The sequence below is a fragment of the Carassius auratus genome, unplaced genomic scaffold, assembly GCF_003368295.1.
Source record: "Carassius auratus strain Wakin unplaced genomic scaffold, ASM336829v1 scaf_tig00021426, whole genome shotgun sequence".
Lineage (NCBI taxonomy): Eukaryota > Metazoa > Chordata > Actinopteri > Cypriniformes > Cyprinidae > Carassius > Carassius auratus.
In genome coordinates this window covers 14290-36500 of record NW_020525110.1, presented here as the reverse complement: position 1 = coordinate 36500, position 22211 = coordinate 14290, and the positions used below count along the sequence as shown (strand labels likewise).

At 36.4% G+C, this 22211-nt stretch overlaps 1 long non-coding RNA gene across 1 annotated transcript in view; it reads left to right on the top strand.

Annotated features, from left to right (window-relative positions):
- Window positions 1-1405: 1405 nt before the first annotated feature.
- The window catches only part of LOC113076914 (uncharacterized), a 29316-nt gene continuing 8510 nt past the window's right edge, over window positions 1406-22211 (top strand). The window contains exon 1 of the long non-coding RNA XR_003281245.1: window positions 1406-2229. This is a non-coding gene — a long non-coding RNA (uncharacterized LOC113076914). The remainder of the gene's footprint in view (window positions 2230-22211) is intronic.

The window sequence follows — 22211 nt, the reverse complement described above, 5'->3', positions numbered from 1 at the left end:
CCTGGTATTGCTTGACTCCTAGTTGAGGGTTCCAAGTCATCGTTTATTTCCTGTAGCAAATTAAAAATAACATGGCTTGGCAAACGATATGTTCGGATAATGTGTTGTACTGGCATTCCTAATAAATTAATACGTTTGGAAAAAATCCTCTCTCTTCTACCACACGCTCTGTTCTCTGTGGTAGCAACAATAATTACAGCCATTCCAAGCACAAAATAGGTCAAGACATGCTTTTTTGGGGGCGCTAAATAATAACCCAAATACCAGTAATTTGACGAGCGCAAAAATCTGTAAATTGCGATGCGCGATTCCTTTGCTTCTGAAATGAAACTCCTACAAATGCTATTCAAAAAGGTCATGGCGTAAAAATAACTAGGGCTGGGCAAAAAATGATTTTTCGATTAATCGTTTTTTTTTTATTTGGTTGATTCAAAATCGATTCTCAATAGCCACAAATGTTTTTTTTTTTTTTCATATTTATTTCCTCAAAAATTGAACACAAGATTAACGTTAATCTAATTACTAGTCTGCTCCACTAGATGTCACCTTCTTATTTGCCTTGCGAGATGTTACTAAGGAGCGAGAGGCGAACCTGTCATTCATTCATTCAGTGCCTAAAATGGCGCAAATGTTTCAGGTGCTTTGTCAACATGATGCCACCTTCACATAAAAAGTCAGGAGTATGGAAGCATTTTAGATTTTGCAAGCAAGATGACGACAATAGTGTTGTGGACAAGAACAACGTTATTTGCGTGATTTGTAATGCAGAGGTGAAATGCTGTAGTAATACTAGAAATCTGAATGTATTCATCATGTATGAATTTCTTTCTTCTGTTGAACACAAAAGTCGACTTCCATAATATTGAAAAAAAAAAAGTCATTTTGAGACCAGAAACAGTTTGGTTCCACATATTCTTCAAAAAATCTTCTCTTTTTTTTTTTGTTCAGCAGAAGAAAAAAATAATTATACATGATGAATAATACATACATAAATGACATGACATAATATTTTATTTCTGGGTGAACTATCACCAATAAGCCTTGTAGTTGTCCTACATTGTTCATAGGCTTGTAGCCTCGATGTTACAGCAAATTTTGTAAAATTGTATAATTATTTTAACTTAAAAATTAAATTACTTGATTCTGTTTGATCAAGGAATGCGACTGGTTCTGACTTTTTTCAGCATGCATTTTTCATCTTGCATCAAAAAAAAAAAAATTCTATTTATTTAACATAATTGTATGCATTTGAAAATTAGAGATGGGTTCTGTTTTAATGTACCCAAGTGTACCTAAAATGAAAGAGTTTAATATACAGGTTTGTTTCTCTTAATTTATTTTTATTTACTACCCACTTGTAAACTTATGTTCACTGTTATTTTTTTATTAATATAGTATTTGTATTAAATCTATATGCATCGAGTCGAATCGATAATCAAAATCGAAAATCGAATCGATTTTTAAGCTTGTGAATCGGAATTGAATCGATCTGGAACATCTGAATCAATACCCAGCCCTAAAAATAAGTGTGTCCACACCTTTTCAGCACTTATTCGTCCTTGCGCGTCTAGTGAATCATGACTGTACTAATTTAACTCCAAAAGATGGTTTGCGCTGGCGCAAGCTGTTAGTAAAAACTAGCCCTTCAAATTTTACAATAGTAACTTTCATTTCTATGAATTCAAGTTGCAATTTATTAAAAGTGTGATTTAAATTTTCAGCATTATAAATGTGTATTCTCAAAGTTAATATATTTTATTTTGTAGCTTGAGGCAGAAACTGACTTTCATATCGTTCATAGATATGTGTGTACATGCATGCCATTCTTGGACTTGAGCCTTGCATAATGTTTTTCTATTAAAACTGATGCCACCATTCATCTTGAGCTGCGTTGCCACGGCAGCAGGGGAGAGTGGTCAGAGCAGACCACATCAGCATCAGTGATAGGAACAACGGCTGCTTCTGGCTCTCAGAACAGCATCCCTCGGACATACAATACTTCAGCTCAAAAGTTTTACTGTTGACACTTGCACGCGCCTTCCAGTCCTTTTCATGAATACCCTTGAGGAGAAGACAAATTACCCGTCTGAGAGCACTTTCCTGCTGACTCTAAAAAAAAGAGGAGAATATTTACTTAGTGTCAGTGACGTGATTCTTTTTCTTATGTTACAGGGGGAGGGAATCGTCCACGCATGTCCCGGCTAAGCGATTTATAGGACACACAGTTTGGTAAGCTGTCTCTGTTGTAAGTGTCGGTCTACATATGTTCTGTTTAACTGTGGTAAACAATTGTGTTATGGCTTAGTGTTGTATTGCAATATGCGATTCAATAAATCACAGTGCAACATTGAAATATAATAATGGGATTGTGATTGAAACTGAACTGAACAGAAGAGAGACCCTCAGCATATCAGTGTGAGTGAGTAAATCTGCTGGATAAGTTTCATGCGGCTCACTTCACTGATGTCCACTACAGTGCCTCAGAGAAGTAAAATATCGATTTAAGGATCCAAAGACAGAGTTTTTAAACCCAGGGTCCATGGAGGTCCTGCAGGGGTTCTGTGGAGAGATATATACATCTCTTTTCTTTTTTTTTGAAACCTCCAATTATTTTATATTATGTCCTATTTCTAAATGTGGAACATTTTGTGCTTTATAAGCATTATATAACAATAATATTCACTAGCATTGCTGAGAGTCTGGATGAGGGCATCACTAGGTCAGTAAAGTAAATCATAAAGGACTGTTGATGTACTGTCACAAGAAAAATAATTTGGTACATTTTTCAGACATTACATCACAAGTCCATAAAATAAATAAATAATAATAATTATGTGTGTCTGTGTGTGTGTGTGTGTCTATATATATATATATACACACACACACACACACATAATTTTTATATATATATATATATATATATATATATATATATATATATTAAGGCTGCACGATGTTTCATTTAAGCATCGATATCGCGATGTACGAATCCACGATAGTCACATCGCAGGATGTGCGATGTAGGGTGTCGTAGTTGATCCGTTATTCATTAACTGTACGGGCCAGCTGCTCCCCAGCCCTTGATGAATGTGATTCGTGGATTAATTGTTCAGCTTAACCATCATAGAGTGAAAGTTTATCATTGACGGGACTGAAAACCACATGCAAGTTTAACAGGGCAGAGAGAGAGGGAGCGTGAAAGAGAGAGAGAGAGAGAGAGAGCGCGCGAGAGAGACAGAGAAAGAGAGAGTGCGCGCGAGAGAGACAGAGAGAGAGCACACGCGAGAGAGACAGGGAGAGAGAGTGCGCGCGAGAGAGACAGACAGAGAGTACATTAGAAGTACCATCAATGTTTATAGAAATGTATATGGATTTATTTTGCATGTAATTTTTTTTTCTTATGAATATATATGTATTTTTGTTTTGTTTGTTTCTATTCTGCTATGTACAATGTTTTGGCAATATGTAGCTACCTTTGTATGTCATGCCAATAAAGCAATATGAATTGAATTGAGAGAGAAAGAGAGAGAGAGAGCGAGCCATTTTCAAACAACACGAGCGCTGTCTTGCTCTCTCTCCCTCTCGCATATTAATCAATTGGCACGATGGTGTCGATGTTTAAATCATTTAAAATGAGAATGTAAGTGTGCTCACCCCATTTTTGTTTGTAAGAAAAAATATTGCAATATATATCGCAGAAAAATAAAATATTGCAATGTCATTTTTTCCCAATATCGTGCAGCCCTAATATATATGTATGTGTATATATATATATATATATATATATATATATATATATATATATATATATATTAGTGGTGGGCTGTTATCGGCGTTAACGTGCTGCGTTAACGCGAGACTCTTATCGGCCGATAAAAACAATATCTATTAATCTATTCTCAAAGTTGGGTTGGGAGCTGGGTCAAGGCAAGCTATGATGACTTTCACCTTGATATTTTATATAACCGACTGGCTGAGGCCAGCCTAAAAAGATGCTCAGGACAGTTGACAGGCCACTGTTGTGCATCATCATGAAAGCTTATCTTTTTCACGTGTTTTAAGCCATACTGCTTATCGATTTAAACATTAAAGCATCCAAACACAAGACGCGGAAAAGCTGAACAGAGCTGGTGACTAGCGCTGTGTTAGAGCGGAGAGAGAGAGCCGCGTATCACGGACAGCGACACTGAACCAAGCTCTCTTCTGCGAAGTTCCCCTCGAAGTCCCTCCTGCACCCGAACGAACAAATACCAATCGCAGTTTGAACAAACAAAAAGATGTGAAAGAGCCCAATTTCAATACTCGCGGTGTTCTGGTATTCAGGGCTCATGCAGAGAAGTCTCAAAACACTTGAACATCGAATTTGCTTATTTTTGCTCTTGTGCCGACAAATACATGCAAAATATGTCAAAATATCCACCTTGGAAATTATGCTCGAAAAAACTGTCAGTTATTTCTTCAGTGAAAGTAAACAGTTGAGGAAAAAAAATGGAATGTGTAATATATTGGATGCATTCATCGACTCTTAAAGTGACCGCGCCTAATTTAGCTGCTGGCTGCTGTAATGTTAATCCAAGAAAATGAAAATGAAAATCATTCACTGCTCTTGACTGAATTACTTTGTAGTTTTAACAGTCAAACCAAAATTTATTCAAACACCAGATATAAGTTTTGATATATATAGCAAAACTGTAATAATGTGAGAAATGTTGAAGGTGTCTAAATAAATGTAGGTTTGATTGTATATTTCATTTTTACATTGAAGACTATCCAGTGCTATTTTACATTTAATTATTTGGTTTCTGTACCTTGAAACCTACAAACTTGAAAAAAAACTTAAACATTGGTGTGAAACAGGCGTAAGGTTGTTTGCACCTTGTGCAATGTGGAATTAGTTTACAGCTTTTTCAAGCACTTTGTGATGCATTTTGGAAACAGGAGATGAGATTAATTCTAGATTAATTTCAAGATCACAGTGAGATTAATCTAGATTAAAAAAAAATAATCTATGCCCACCACTAATATATAAATATATATATATATATATATATATATATATATATATATATATATATATATATATATATATATATACATTTTATGTGCTTTTTCCAATGCTCTCTGAAAAAAGTACACTTCCGTTCAAAAGTTGATGGTCTTTTTAAAAGAAGTCTCTTATGCTCACCAAGGCTGCATTTATTTAATCAAAAATTCAGTATAAACATTAATATTGTGAAATATGATTGATATTTAAAATAACTGTTTCCTATTTTAATATATTAAAAAAATATATTTATTCCTGTGTGACGAAGCAAAATTTTCAGCAGCCAGGTTAATCCAGCCTTCAGAGTCCTTCAGAAATGATTCTTATGTGCTTCTTGAGCTGATGCTCAAGAAACATGTTTCTTGATATTATGTCTTGATATTATTATCAATTTTAAAAACGGTTATGCTGATTTGTGGAAACTGTTCAACTTTTTTTAATTAAAGAATTGAAGTCCCAAATAATAAAGTGTATTTGAAATATAACTCTTTTTATAGTATTATAAATGTCTTGACTGTCACCTTTTATCATTTTAATGCGTCCTTGCTAAATAAAAGTATTCATTCCTTTCAAAAAACAATGACCTCAAATCTTTCAATATAATATACACTATTTAACGTTGTTACATTTTCACACACATGTTCATTCTGTTTGCTTCTGAGCGCTCACAACAGGTTTTGCAGCATTAGGTGAATAAGCGTTCTCATTCATGTGAGCTGAGTGAGTCAGCCCTGTTACCACTGCTGTGTCTGTCCAGGCTCAGAGCTGCTGCTCAGCAAAGGAGAATCCCAGCACAAACCCCCCCTCCTCCACCCTCTTAAACATGTCTCAACCATCTTTCAGCAGGCCAACTAGAGCATGACAGCAGCCTCTCAGCCTCACTCCCCTTAAACCCCCTCAGAACACTCTGCTCTTCTCTCCTTCGCTCTTTCTCTCTCTTTCTGTCTTCCCTCCATCAGACGACACAGTCGGGGGGCAAATGTGTCACATCTCATAGCTCAAGAGTTTCATTATTAGGCCCTTCCTAAAGATAGACACTCAAAATGTGGCTCTCCGTTTTCTCAGTTTAAGAAATGATGACAGACGCCATAAAGCCCAGAGTTTTGCTACTGAAACACCTGGGTTTCTCTCTAATGTTTTTATGGCTCTTCATTAAGAGCAAAGCAAAGTTCCTAGAAAAGGCCAAACCTGTTAAATGCATTAGACTCCTGCCATGAGAGCTAATGAGAAGAAATTCTAGGCGAGGTATTGATATGCCTTTGTTTTATGTTAAAGTAACTGTCCTGCGGGGCTTAATGTAGCTTTCCAACCGAATTTTGTTGGCCGAATATCTTTTCATACTGTTACGTCATTAAACATGAACACAGTGACTTCTCCTTAGAGCATTGTATTTACAGTCTGAATTTGTTATATCCTTTCTTTCTTTTAGTTTTTCTCTTTTGTGCCAAAGTGATAAATAACAGTTCCATGCTGCATAAAGGGTTAATTTCGTCATCAAAGGCGACGACGAAAAATATTCGTTAACGAACAATGTTGGTAAGTGTGGCTTGACTAAAAGTAATGACTAAAACTATGTAAGACTCATATGACTAAAATTTGACCAAGGCTCTAAAGCATTTTCGTCTGAAGATAACGACTAAGACTAAATCAAAAATACCTGTCAAAATGAACACTGGCTGCATACAAAAGAATTTAAACTTTTTATAAGCATAAAATTTTAATTTTTTTATGTACTTTAAGCAATCAGATAAGGTTTATTCAGTCATGAACAACCTTGAAATAAACAAGGTCCAGGATTAATTTTCTTATGCATAAAATAAATAAACAAAAAAATAAAAGAATAATCCATTAAATGTAACACTCTTTATAATACAGTGACATAAACACACAACATTTAAGTTACAATACATTGCATTAGGGAATAGGGGTGTGCCGGTTTCAGAATTGGTCGTGAGTCAAATGTGACGGTTTATAACAGAACCGTCCGGGGATGGGGTTTGTTCTTGGAGATAGCGGGTTAACTCCGTGTCAGCGTGCGCTCTGATAGGTAAAGGGGCCATTGCCATTTGCGCATTAGCTCCCCCACTACCGGAGAAATTGGTATGTCTTCTGCTTGTTCGAAAATGAATATGAATAATTCTAAATGAATTATTTTGACAGGAGAAGACAACAAAGAATAGTTTACATATAGCGTGTTGTTTACGCGTGGTAAGACTCTCGCTCTATCTCTCTTTGCATGTGTGAGAAACGGCGCTATCAGTTATAAAGTGACGGTGAGTCATGCGCCTTCACAAAGAGTTAACAGAGCAACAAATACAGGTGCGCTGTGCGTCCATTGAGATGAACTGAAAAGTTCAGATTGCTTGATGGAGAGAGAACTCTGAAGCTCAGATGCTGAAATTAATGCAAGCGTCATGTGCTTCAGTCTATGTAGTAAACAAACCTGCACGTCTCTGCCATTCATTAATTCACACAGAGACGCGCAGAACACGGATTTATATTTTAAACAACTTTTGCGGCTTAACATTTACAGATACTGGTCCATATGGAGATTTGATTATTTTATGCTAACTTTGGCAAATTCCATGACTGTCCATATTAAAATGCAACTTTCATTTTCATGACTGGATTTCGAGATTCCGTCCTCGTTTTCTGCTTCGCGGAAATCATAGAGCAAATTTCAAAGCCGCACCCGCCCGCCATCCGCTAATTATTTTGCGGTCTATGGCGATGCAATGCTTTGCTGATGCGAGCCGCAAAAAAAAAGCCATTGTCTGTTCTAGAAAGGATGCAGCAAATATATTTAATGCTAATGTATGAGGCATAGGCCTACGCTGAGTTTCATTTATGATGAGATTCGCTCTAGTTCACAGTGCAGTGCAAGTGAACGCGGCGCGCTGGTGCTTCCATGTCACGGTTATCAATGTCTGCTATATTTGCTTTTTATTTATTAAAATACATGCAATTGGTTGATGAAACATTTATTAAAATTAAGATAAAATTTGTACAAAATGAAATTCGTTTTTAAGAAAAGTTTTCTATAAAGCAAAATTTTATGAAGTGGTAAATATCATGTCTGACGATTTACAAAACTTCATTAAGTGGAAAAAAAGCATGTCTCCCGATATATTGCGCATCTTATCATCCTATCTAAAAAATGAAAATAATTTTTGCTAAAAAATGTTTGTAAAAAAATATTTAATGACACGGTTTTGGCGGCTATAGACTTCTAATGACGGTGTTCAACTATAACCACCGGTCTCACGGTTATATACTAACCGTCAAACCCCTATTAAGGAATGGAATTCCTATTGAGGGAAAAGAAGAAAGGGTCCTAAATCTCTGTAATTGTCCAATGTTGCCTTTTAAGAGACATCAGTTTTTTTCTTCTTTTTTTTTTAATTATCATATATAATGTAATTTATTTCTGTGATGGCAAAGCTGAATTTTAAGTAGCTATCACTCCAGTCTTCAGTGTCACACGATACTTCAGAAATCATTTTAAAATGCTGATTTGGTTGCTGAGAAATATTTCTTATTATTATGGAGGTTGAAAACAGTTCCTGGCTAATTTTTTGGTGAAAACTGGGAAAAAATCATACTGACTTCAAGCTTTTGAATGGTAGTGTATGAGCCAGATGTAATGACAACCGTATCAGGATTAGTGTTTTTAATATAACATGTTTCATTTTATCTGTGAATAAGCAAACCCCGGAGGAATTGCAGGACTGTGTTTTTCTGTTGTGTGAAATGAGACACTCATTTGAAATTTAAGATCTTGCATGTCACTGCTTGTCACTTTTGAGCATTACTTTTTTATGTCATCAGATAGATCAATACCGATAAAAAGATGTGTGAGCTTTTATTCCAAAGCTTTGATGACAGGCAGGAGTTGTAAAAAGACTTTCATTTTCTATTTTGTTGACATCTGACAATCTTTTACTCATTTAGACATTTTCTGATAGTTATAAACAGCACAATGAGACAGCAGTCAGACTTCCTTTATGTTTCACTTCTCTATTTTATAAAAAGAAAGCGCACTCAGGCATTTGAGCAGACATAAGCACACATGTTGGTTTCACCCTCCTGGTGAAAACATAGATGCAATGGAATGCATGTATACTGTGTGTGTGTGTGTGTGTGTGTGTTTATGATATCTGGTTGCACAGGAGCTATAACCCCCAATAACTGAAACTGGCAAGTATCCCCCCCCACCCCCCCCAATATTTATACCATGCTTAATGGAAACCTCAAATCAGACTATTAATTAATTATTTAAACCAGACCTTTGGCACTTTTATCAGCGCTAACTTCACTTTATCAGCACAATATGACTGAAGCGCAGTTTATTAGCGGAACGCAAATCACTGTATACTCATTCACCAGCGTGCAAGAGAAGTGTGAAAAGATGAAGCTGATCAAGCTGATGGTCAAATATGATTTATTTGAATTATTTAGAGAAACAGCCACTTTAAATGCTATGGAGAAAGTTGAACAGTATCTAAAAAATATATAACTGAAAATAACTCAACAGACTGGCGGTTAAATGTGCAGGCGGTCGTTTGTTCATAACAAATGCTATATTGATTATTAAAAAAAAAAAGTAATTATTGGCCTGGTTATGAATAATAGGCTAGTCTTATCATAACAAATACTACATTTAAGACCTATGGTACTGTACATGGACTTCAGATATTCCAAAAGATGACAGATTAAACCATTAAGAGTCTGATGGACTGTTAAAGAGGAAGAATTAAACAATATCAATATAAGGAATTGTTAAGTTTGATTGGCATGTTGAATTAGAACATTCTGTCAAACTATAGCTAATAGTTAAAATAAATATAGGCAATATATACAGGCAATATATACAGGCAAAATAATATAAAATATATTACATATATATATCCTATGTAAACAAGTAATTGTTAAATATGATGTTACTTTATTGCACCAACTTTGCATAGATCATAGCGCAAAAGACAATTTCATCAATTTTACAATTTCATCAAATAAAACACCAAATAAAACTTATGAGTGAGCATGACACTTCAACACACCCCTCCCCCGGCATGTTGAAACCAAAACTATGACCTTGTGGTTGCAGCACATCTTTGCAGACTATCTTCCCTCAAATCTTAAACATGCACATACTACAAGATTTGATAATCATTGCACATCACACACTACAAGGTATTATTAAAATCATCTTGTCAGAGGATATATGTTAGCTAGCATGCTAGCAGCTTTCTGCACTCACTGGGTATGATGAAAACTGAGGCGATTTCACCCCAGCGCTTCTTTTTCTCCTTATGGTTGTGATATATTTTTGACACATTATACAGACAGTGTTACTACAAGAAGCAGTTTCTTCCGTCTTCACCAATGGACCCATAGCTGTTTTTTGGTCGCGCATTGGCTGTTGAGAAAGTACTGACATAATCATGTAGCCGTCATCATCCCGATCAGATCCTAAATCTCAAACATGTTTTATGTGATCGGGGCAGCCCCAGTTTGTGTGTGAGAAGAGGTGCCAAATTCAATCTGTGAATGCCTCACATTAGCAGATAATTTGCACCGAACATCGGGAGCAAGACTTTGGCTTTGGTTCTTAGGAGGGGGATATCGGGACTAAATTGGGCTAAAAATCTAGTGGTGTGAGACAACTTTAGTCATTTCAAATCAATTAAATTAAAAAGCTGAATGTAAACATAAACATGAGCGCAAAAAGTTACTGTAGTGAGGCAAATATATATATATATTAGGGGTGTAACGATACGCGTATTCGTATTGAACCGTTCGGTACGACGCTTTCAGTTCGGTACGCGGTACGCATTATGTATACCGAACGGTTCGTTGGAGTAATTAATTATATTTGAAAAAAAAAAAAAAAGAGAGAGAGAGAAAGAAATATAATGATATGCGTTCAACAAGGTAGCCCAATAACCCAAACAACGTAACAGGCAACGCCCCTGACACTCCCGAAGAAGAAAAAAACACCATCTTATATGTTTATGTTAGGCTACTCAGCAGGCGCTCGCTCACTCAGTACGCGCTGAAGGCTCGTTGCAAAATAGCCAATGCGTTTAACAGACTAGAAATGAGAAGATCCCCCAATAACCAACAGGTATGGTGTTTGGGTGCACTTTGGATTCCCTTTAAGCTATAATGGTGATGGCAAGAGAGTGGTGGATAAAAAAACAACGGTATGTCGCATCTGCAACATGACAGGGCACACCAGCGGGATTACAAAAAAAAAACAAAAAAAAAAACAGCGGGAATATCTGGGATATATGCGTCAGTACTATCTGGGAAAAGACGAAAAAAAGGAGAAACATGCACGCAGCAAACTATCCCTGCAGCATTTAGACACTATAGCTTACAGGGAATCCAACCCAAACACCAGACCTGTTGGTTATTTTAGGATCTTATATTTCTGGTCTGTTAAATGCATTAGACATTTTGCAACGAGCCTTCAGCGCGTGCTGAGTGAGCGAGCGCCTTAGGGGCCGTTCACATATCGTGCCTAAAAACGCATGGAAAACGCTAAGCGCGTCTTTCTCCTCCTTTCCAAAGCGCTCGGGCAGAAGCGCTCATGAGGCGTCTGTCTTTGCTAAGCAACAATGACGTGCTCTCTCCATGAGACGCGGAAATTTCAGCGAAGGATAAATGGATTTGCAGCTCTAAAAATCGCTTGCAGTAGCTCTGCTACTGAATTTATTTCAAAATTGCAATCCATATACAACTATGATCAGCTGTTCCTTCATCTTGGCTGAGCTCTCAACGTTGTTACGGGAAAGGATGAAGCTGATTGGTTGGTTCTTGTCACATGACCCGCGGTGCGCTTGCGGCATTCTGAAAAGTTGAGATGTTTTTACATTTTGCTGTATCTAAAACGTATCGAACCGAACCGAACCGAACCGTGACATCAGTGTATCGTATCGAACCGAACCGTGAATTTTGTGAACCGTTACACCCCTAATATATATATTATATATATATATATATATATATATATATATATATATATATATATATATATTAGTGCTGTCAATCGATTAAAAAAAATTAACTAATTAATCGCACAATTTTTTAAAATTAATCGCGATTAATCGCGATTAATCACAATTAAAAGACTGAAACTTTTTGGATATGTAAATGTAAAATGTAAATAATTAATATAAACTCAAGACAAAGAAACTATTTAAATTCAAAATGTGATTGTTTATTGGAATTTTTGTTTAACTTGTAACACAGATTTTCTCATGTAAACAACATACCTGCAATAAACCATCAATATCCTCCAAATTAACTGTTGGCTTGAAAGCCATATTTATTACAGAAATAAAAACACAGGCATGTAAGTACCATTTGAATTTCAAAACAATCAATGCCAATAAAAAACAAAAATGATTTCCATGTTGAATTCTAAGTGGACTGCAAAAAAATTCCCAAGTATAGTTATTGCCAGTGCTTTAAGTGGGCCGGTACTCAGTACCGCCACTTCCAAATATAGCTCTTGAGCGTACCGCCACCTCTCCGTGCGCCCAGAACGTGCTTGTAGCGTACCGGTACGCTCATTTGGACATCTGTTTTAATAGAGGTTTTAATCTTTTACCTGCACGGCCGATTTTCAGAGTGCCCTTCACAATGCAAGCTTCCTAGTTCATCCCACCCAGAGCAGAAACTACATTACCCATTCACCCTTAAGGCCGATGACACACTGGATGCGTGGCGCAAGCGTCTCAGCCGCGTGGTGTGTCGGTTTTTAATTCGGCTCCCATGTTAACAGGTTAGAGCTTACCGGCAAACGCTTGCTTGCTAGAAATAGAACCGACGCCTATTTTTACCGCGACACGCGCGCGTGTTGGAAGCTTTTCCAGGCTAAATATAATAGGAAAATGTGTTTAAATGTAATTTTGTACACAAATACATATGAATTCCTGATATTTTGATATTTGAAAGTCTATAGGTTGACATAAATTCAGATATAAATGTAATAAAAAAAAAAATAATAATAATTATCGATTTTCAAATATTGCACCTGTCACACATAATCTATTTCGCCGTCAATACTTTTGACGGTGTCCTTTATCAGTAGGCGTAGGTGTAGGTGTGTAGAAAAAAGTATATATTGTTGTAGGCTAATGAAGACATGAGCCTGGTCTGTCAACGGTCTCCCTCTACAGCAGCAGCGCGCGAGCGCCGCGTCAGGCACGCTTCTGGTGTGTAAAGACACAGAATCCGCCACGCTTCTGGGACGCTTCTGGGACGCTTCAGACACGCGGCGCTCACGCCACGCAGCCAGTGTGTCACCGGCCTAAGTTATACAAGTGAATAGCGCATGTGTCGCTTTTCCCACTGTTAAGTGTCAACAACTCAACGTGGCCGGAGAAGGTGTGTGAAACTCGTTGTGAGTTATACTAAAGCAAAATCTTGAGTATTTATTGTCTGATAAACATTAAAAACTGTCTGCGGAGGTTGAGTCGTCCTGCAGCCCCCGCTGGCTGTTCATTGGCTGCAGCATCTTTTTTCTAAGTTCTAAAAAAATACCGTAGACGGCAAGGCACAAATTTAGATATTCATTTATCTAATTAATCTAAAGCCTATGCACAAAGACAATATGATCTTTTTGTCACGCGTACAGGAGTGATTGACAGTTCGCGGCACTGTGTACAAAAAATACTCCGCTACACAATTATTTCGTTATTTACGTTTAAGCTTATTAACGTTAGCGTTACAGAAAGGTCTAATTTACGCACTGTTACAGTCATTGTTTTTTTTTTTTTTTTTTAAACAATGACATTTGAGTTCATGATTTTAATGTTGCTGTTTCTTGTGGCAGACTGAATGAAGAGTAATGTTTCTTGTGGCAGACTGAAGAGTAATCCGGCAGAGTTTTATACTGAAACTTTCCGTCTAAAAGTCGTTCCTTGGTCTTATCCATATTTCTTTGCACGTTGAACACACATAGGCCACAACTGGAAATAAAAAAACCGCAACCGCGTTAATTGCGTTATTTTTTTTTTACGCGTTAAATATTTCAAATTAATCGAATGCGTTAACGCGCTAATTTTGACAGCACTAATATATATATATATATATATATATATATATATATATATATATATATTTTTTTTTTTCACATTTACTTAGTGACTGTATTTTACCAGGATTTGCCCTGCTGCAGATGCTCAAGTTGCTTAGCAACAGCTGTTAGTGGTCTTCAGGAAATGTTGGCTGAGGGGCTTGTTTGCTTGACAGTGCTTATAGAAGCTTTCTTCACTAAATACCAATAAAGTCAGCTCATGGCATCTCTATCGAGAGCACTTATCTATATGGCAAGGGTGATGGGGCTTTTCATGGAGACTGACATTACTGTGTACTGTGAGCTTACTAAAAATACTCGAGTCATCGTACACGCTACATCTTATCATCTAAATAGAACACTGTGGCAGGAAACGTATTGCACAATGGGTTGATAATATTACATGATTAAAAACAAGTCATACTTGATTGACTCTATATGCTGTGGACCCATTTATCACTGATATGAATATCCGACTGAAGTGATCTTATCACATGGAGAGCACCAATGTTCAGCAGTAAGATTTTTTATTTTGCTGGTAGTTCAGATTTTACTGGCCAACACCACATTTATTAATTGAAATTGAGTCATGGGTACAGTGGCCCAGTAGTGCACAACACCACGTAAACAAGCCACACACCACGAAATTGGAATAACACAACAAAATTTGTACAACACAATGGAAACAAGTCGTAACACAACTAAATTAGCCCAAAACAATGCAAACAAGACACAACACAACAGAAACAAGCCACAACAAAACGGAAACAAGCCACAACAAAATGGAAACAAGACACAACAAAACAGAAACAAGCCACAACAAAAAGGAAACAAGCTACAACAAAATGGAAACAAGCCACAACAAAATGGAAACAAGACACAACAAAATGGAAACAAGACACAACAAAACAGAAACAAGCCACAACAAAACGGAAACAAGCCACAACAAAATGGAAACGAGACACAACAAAACAGAAACAAGCCACAACAAAAAGGAAACAAGCCACAACACAACAAAATTACTACAACACAATGGAAAAAAACTGCAACACAACAAAATTATTTTAACACAACAAAAACAAGCCGCAAAAAACATAAACAAGCTGCCACAACAAAATTGGCACAACACAATGGAAACAAGCCACAACAAAACAGAATCAAGGTGCAACACAATGAAATAAGTCCTATGCATTGGGTTGTGGTGATTTTGTCTTGTTCATTCATGAATTGTTCAGTACATTTAATTTAGAAAATAGAAATGTCCATATCATGTTGACTTTTTAAAAAAAAAAATTTTCAAAATAAGCTAAGCTTTCTTTACAAAGCAAGATTGCAATAATAGCTGCAAAAGCTCCAGCACATCCATAATTGTAATACAGGTTTATAATAGATTCTCAGAATCAACTAAACCCAACAATAAACCTAGGAATGAGAAACTAGAATACTTATTCTTTCCACTAAATAAACAAGACTCTCCCAAGTTTCCTCACTTGCCATCTGATAAGGAACAATGGTAAAGAAAGCTATGTAAATATAATGGACCAAATGACTGAAGTAGACACACCTGGACAAAGAAATAGGAACAGGAACATATCTCTTTTTTCTTATTTGAGAGAGTTCTATAAGCTGTGTTGGTTAAAACTTGATGAAGTCCTAGATAAAGGCGTAGTCTCATGCAAATGCCTTTACTGTCTTTCTGAATCACATATTTGCTTTGAAGCTGCTGCCACAGCAAACGCTTTTCACAGGAGCCTGCATGAGCCGACGGCTGTCCCAGCATTGCAGGGGAGGAATGGGATGTGTGTTGACCCACATCACACAGAAGAAAGCTGTGATGTTGACATTCTAGCACACTGTCTGCCACGTACTTCATATCATTAAACATACAGATAACCTTCTAAGGATGTATCGATTTAGAAGTAATGACCTTTGTGTTGGCACTGTAGCTTGTGTGGTTACATGTGTGTTTGTGTTGTGTGTACTGTAGTCGGTTGCTGTCTGGGATGTTAATAGAGTAATGAAGAGCGATCAGCTTCTCTACAGCATAGGCTGGGAGCAGGTCCAGACTCTGCTGGACTTCTGCTGGTCCACCCCCATCTTTATCCATCTGCAGCTAACACTGTCAGCTTTCGAGAAAGCAAACATGGAACAAAACATCGCCTACTTTCATTGTGGCTCTAAGATTAGATGCTTGGACGGAGGTCACCCGTCTCCTTTGTTTCCTTTTAATCAGGCGAGGGTCCTGTGGGCCACTGTCAGAGATCACTGCCCTCCATTGTTTATGGATGTCAGAGGAGGCAGTGCTGCTTAGAAAAGAGTCTTTGGATGCAGTGAGAGCCTCCATTGTGGTCGTAAAGAAGGAGGATGAGGTGCCAGGATCAGCCAGAGCTCCATGGCTCTAACTCTATTGTGACTTTAAGATGGTTGGCTTAAACTCTGAAAGTGGCAGCCATGAGTTACAAGGGTATGGAACCAGCTGCAACAAAATCTTCAATTTGGGTGATCCCTTAGTTGAAACTTTTAACAATAATAATGGGTTCAAATTAAATGAATATTTTTTTCCCCCCTAATATGAAATTGTTGGCTATGTCTTCAAAATTATTTATTTTGTGTTCATCAAAAAAAAAAAAAAAAATTTTAGAATAACATGAGGTTGAGTAAATTATGACAGTCACGATTTCCAGCTGGAGTGCCCATGAGCTCCACCAGAGTGCACTCCATTCATGACTTTTACCATTCACCAAGGCCTTTGTTTCCCATAATCCTTAGCCCAGACTCATAAGCACTCATCATCAATTACAGTCACCTGTCTCTAATTACCTCATCAATCACGCACTATAAAAGATGCTCACACACTCAAACAGATCGATATTGATTGTTAGCCTGTTATGTTTTCTAGTTTCTGCCTTCCCTTATTGTGTTTTGTTCTTGGACTGTTTACCTGGTTTGTGGTTATTTGCTGCCTGCCCCGGCCTTTGCCTGTTCTGTAGATTACTCTTTTTTAATTACCTTGGATGTACTGTTTTTTGCTGGTGTTTTGACCCTGCCTTTCCGACTAAACTCTTCATAAAAGCTGCAGATTGACATGAACTGTTGCTACGCCTCAATCTTTACAATGACAAAATTCAAATTTATTTTTGGATGAACTTACCTTGTAAGTTTAAGAATTAAGTTCAATAGTTCAGTAGTTTGCGGTTAAGTGTATTTATTGAAAAAAAGTAAAACTTTCATTTTGAAAGAATGCCTTAAATTAATCAAAAGTTACGGTATAGACATTTATTAAAGCTCAAAAGTTAGATGAGCTATAAAGAACTGTTGAAGTCTGCCAGATCAGTCTAGACAAACATGACAGCCGTTCCTCCTTCCATTGAAGCTGAGAATCGGCACCGACAAGCAAGAGAGAGAAAAGCCAAGACAGAACAATAGCAGGCGAGAGAGAACTCAGATGAGACATATGTTCTGCTGATGAAATGATTTATCCTCCACCCATGAAACAACAGTGTGAGACTTCAGCGTGATTGCTCTCACATCGGTGCATTGACTGTAGCCAGAGGAGGTGAGTGTGAAGACAGGCTGAGTTCTAACACGTCCACTCATGCACTCATAGGCTTTCCTCGTGTTCTTTCATCCCTTGGAGGCAGCTGCAAACTGATTAGCCCTTTCTAGCGAGACCGACTCGTGGAATCATCAGTGCTGCTCATTAACCAAGCAATACTCAGCAGATCAATACTCTATGCAAGCACAAGAAGAGACACAAGCTATGTTTTCATCACCCTGTTCTTATGCACATTTTGAAGTATCACATCAGAAAAAGGTGATGGAAACAGACGTTTTTACACTCGCTTGAGGTGGTTTTTGACTACTAAGCCTGTTTTTAAACAACCCCCAGACTCACTGCATGGTCTTCTGCTCTAAGACTACAGTAAAGAAAATGCTATAGCATCTCTTTAACATCCAAAAATATCATGTATTGTATTTATGTAACACAAAATTTGCCTAGATTTATAAATACTTAGTTCAAATGTTCATACTCATGTTTATCCATAGTTACAAACAAACAATTGCTGCAAACGTGTTAGCCCATTATGAGTGATGTATTAAATTTGGTAAAAATTTGCCACCATGTTACACTTTTCTTAATTTTATATAGATTTGAGAAATTTTTCATACAGATATTTTGTTTATATATATATATATATATATATATATATATATATATATATATATATATTACACTGTACAAAATTTCAAGCTGTTTCAACTAATTCTTATTTTGTAACCTGTTCAATGGAAATTTTATGTTCAGTCAATTTCTGTCTTCAAAGTGTTGCCTAAATTGTTATTTTTTAGTTGGCTCAACCTTTACTGAACTAGTTTTATAGTCCATTCAACTTATATATTTTATATTTTAATTGGTCAAACATTTAGAAAACTACAACAAATTATGTCAATTAACAATTCACTCCATGTGTTTCATATGTTTCCTCAACTAAGATTTGTTATTTGGGCATCATAAGAAACTGCTGTGGAACTAGTTATTATATTTTATACTGACTTTAAGAAAATTATTAACTGGTGTCTATCAGTCATTACACCTATTAAAACACATAATACCCTTTATTTAATAACAATCTGCATTTATAACTTTTGTCGTACAGTCTATAATCATGCAAGCTTAAAGGGATAGTTCACCCGAAAATGAAACTTTGCTGTTAACTGACTCACCCTATGCTAAATAAAAGTATTAGCTTCTTTAAAAAATCTCACTGAGACCAAACATTTTAACAGTATTGTATATATATATATATATTTATATATATATATATATATAATTTTTATGTTTATTCAGTGTGCAACTGTATTGAATAAATACTAATGTATTAATAGTATTTATACATTTAGAAATGGATGCAAAAACATCAAATAATATTTTTATATTGCAAACACATTTTTTGATGTTGACAGTCAACATTCTCTGAAGGTTAAGTATCCCCCGTCTCTTGAAAAGAGAGAGAAAAAATAAATCAATTTTAAGAGTTTTATCATTTATAAGTGCCTTATATTGTACCCTATTTGTGAAAAGTGTCCATTATCTTTTCCCAGGGTTTGAAAATGTTATTTCCCTCCTTCTAAATACTATCCTTTTTGATTGTTTTATGCTTTCTTTTCTTCCTTTTGAGAGTCCTGTGTGATTGTTTCACAGTGAAGGAATGTAATCACCATGTCAAAAACACCTACAGTTCTTCTCACATTTTGCGTAGCCACAAGTCTCTAAATGCTTCCCACATCTTTCCGCCTCACACACCTGTGACCCCAGTAACATTTCATAGCGTGTACAGCATTAAATTCACAACTCACACGGTATCTATGCAATACATTGCAAGAACGCAACAGATTTTAATTAAAAAGCTTTAAAAAAAATTACTCTGGTTTTTCTCTTTTCTTATACTTTAAATCTATCCATCTGTTTGCTCGGTGTGTCCGACCATATTTCTTTATATAGACCAGCACATATAGCCATTTCTTCACTAATAGCTCAAGGCCAGAATGACAAGCTCATTTTTCCTTTGGCCTCCAAATCTCTTTCTCTTTCTGTCATATTCTTGCATTCATTTCTAGCAGGCTGCCGGATCAAAGGTCATCTATTGTACAGGCTCATAAAAAGAGCAGAATCAAGGCCTACTTTGTCCTGCAACCTCAATCAGCTAACCTGACACTAAATACATCTGACAACCTTCCAGGCAGGGCCGCATTGCTGCTCGGCTTCTAGAGCCGTTTCCATTAAGACAAAATATAGCTCTGTACTTACCTCATGGCCTGAGCAATAATATGTTCTCACTAAACATCCATCCAATGTTCATCTACTGCTATCATGATGCATTTAGATTTATCTTAGCTTGCTCTTGATAGCCACAATACCTATACCATAAAACACCCACCCACATGTACACTCAACCTTTCCACTTTCATAAGAAGTTAAATCAAATTTATACCCAACCTCAGGCACACAATCCCCAATCGCACTTGCAGCTCACCAAGAGTCTATTATAGCTCTTGACTCAGCACTATAAAGTGCCGAGATGATTCAGCATCGCTCTTTCTGGCTGCTCTCTTGGTGAAGATCTGTTGAATCCTACAGTTGCGCATTGTAAAATTAAATAGAAAGGACTGAGTAGTCACACAGTACAAGATCAGAAGTGATTATGATCTGTTACTGAGGCAAGTATTATTAATATTGCTCATATAACACGTTTGTTCGAACCCCTAAGCCTGAAGTAAGGGCTCATGGTCACTGGAAAGACTAGAATCTTCAACTGTATGCAGTGTGTAAAAAGCATATCCCATGCATGAGTATTCAATTTTAATGCATACCTCGTCCCACGCAGTTTGTTCTACAGATATGAATGATAGCTTACCCCATCAGTAAGCAGCCACCTCCACTGAAAAAAAGATGTATAAACAATTTCCACCTAGAAATTGCTAGTAAATTTAACAATAATTACTAAGAAAAAGCAAGTAACAAATTGAATTAAACATGATATTTTGAAGTAGAAAGACTGAAATTGTATTTTTGGTCCGACTTTTTAGTTAAATTAAATTATTTTTCAACTATATTCAATTTTCAATTAAATTATTTTTCAGTTATTAATAAATATGACTTTTGCCTCAATTAACTTCTCATTTGCTGCTTATTAATAGTTAGTAAGGCAGTTGTTAAATTTAGATTAGTAGTTGTTTAGGTTTGGATTAAAGGGGTCTAAAACATTTTCATGCAGAATAAGGCATTAATATGTGCTTTAAAAGTACTAATAATAGTACTAATTGTATTGGTACACTAATATGCTAGCGGTATGCACACCGATAAGCTATTAGTTAATAGTAAGAATTGGTTCCTAAACTAAAGTTGTACCCTATTTATTACTTATTTTATTGTATTTTATTAATACATACTCCAGGAATCTTTATTTACCACTTAGAAAAATCTTTTTTGGAAGTCTAGAGACCAACTACTTAAGAAACTGGAGAACACCTAAGCAACCACCTGTCAATGGTCCTAAAACCTAGCAGCCATCCATAAAAATGTAGTTTTATTTATGCCTATCTTACATCATATCTGTCTGCAATCTGCCTTAAAGTTGAGTAAGATATGTAATGAAACTGGTGGGTTGCTATAGCTTGATTTCAGTTTCCATTTGGGGGTTTCAATAATTTGAAAGCCTTGCTCAAGCAGACACACACACACACACACACATTTTAAACCTATTGCATGTGTATTTAGTAATTTATTGCATTTATTGCTATAATTTTAGTGTATTGTATCTTTCTTACTGTATTGTAGAAGTGCTCATACACATCTATGCCAGATAAATCATCAGAGCACTTTGTATTATTCTGCAGTAGCTAAAGTATTCAGTTTGGTTCACACAGCTACAAATACACACAAGCTAATACACCTAGAGAGGGAACACCAGATTGCCTTAACAGGTGTTGCCTGCCTAATGTGACACTTATTGAATATAAAACTGATGAAAGAGACAAACCAAAGCTTTTCCATCCTAATTGCCCTCCCACCCCCCTTTCGAGCAGGCTCACTCGTTTGCATAATTGTTTTTATATACACACATGCACAGGTCCCTCTGAGAATGTGTCTGTTCTTTCCGAGCAGGTGTGACCTTTTCTCTGATGATCTGTGATAGCCGCAAGCCACACCTTTTACCTTGCATCTCAGCATGATAAAAACTCTCACACACACACACAGTGTCTCTTGCAAAGTATCTCACTTTAGTGCAGTTTCCTGCAAAACTTTGGCCACACTTAGGCCACAGTCTAACACTATATGCATTTCTAAACCTTAGTTTACAACCTAGTTTTTTAAGATGTATGTGCAATAGTTTGAGAGCCATTTCACAACATTATGACATGTATATAAATTTTTTTCATTTATATATTTATTCAGCAAGGATGCAATAAATTGTTCAAAAGTTTTTTAACCTTTTTATTCATCAAAGAACCCTGTTTCACGTATCACAGTTTTACAGAACTTTTGGGCAGCAATGATTTCTGAAGTATCATGTGACA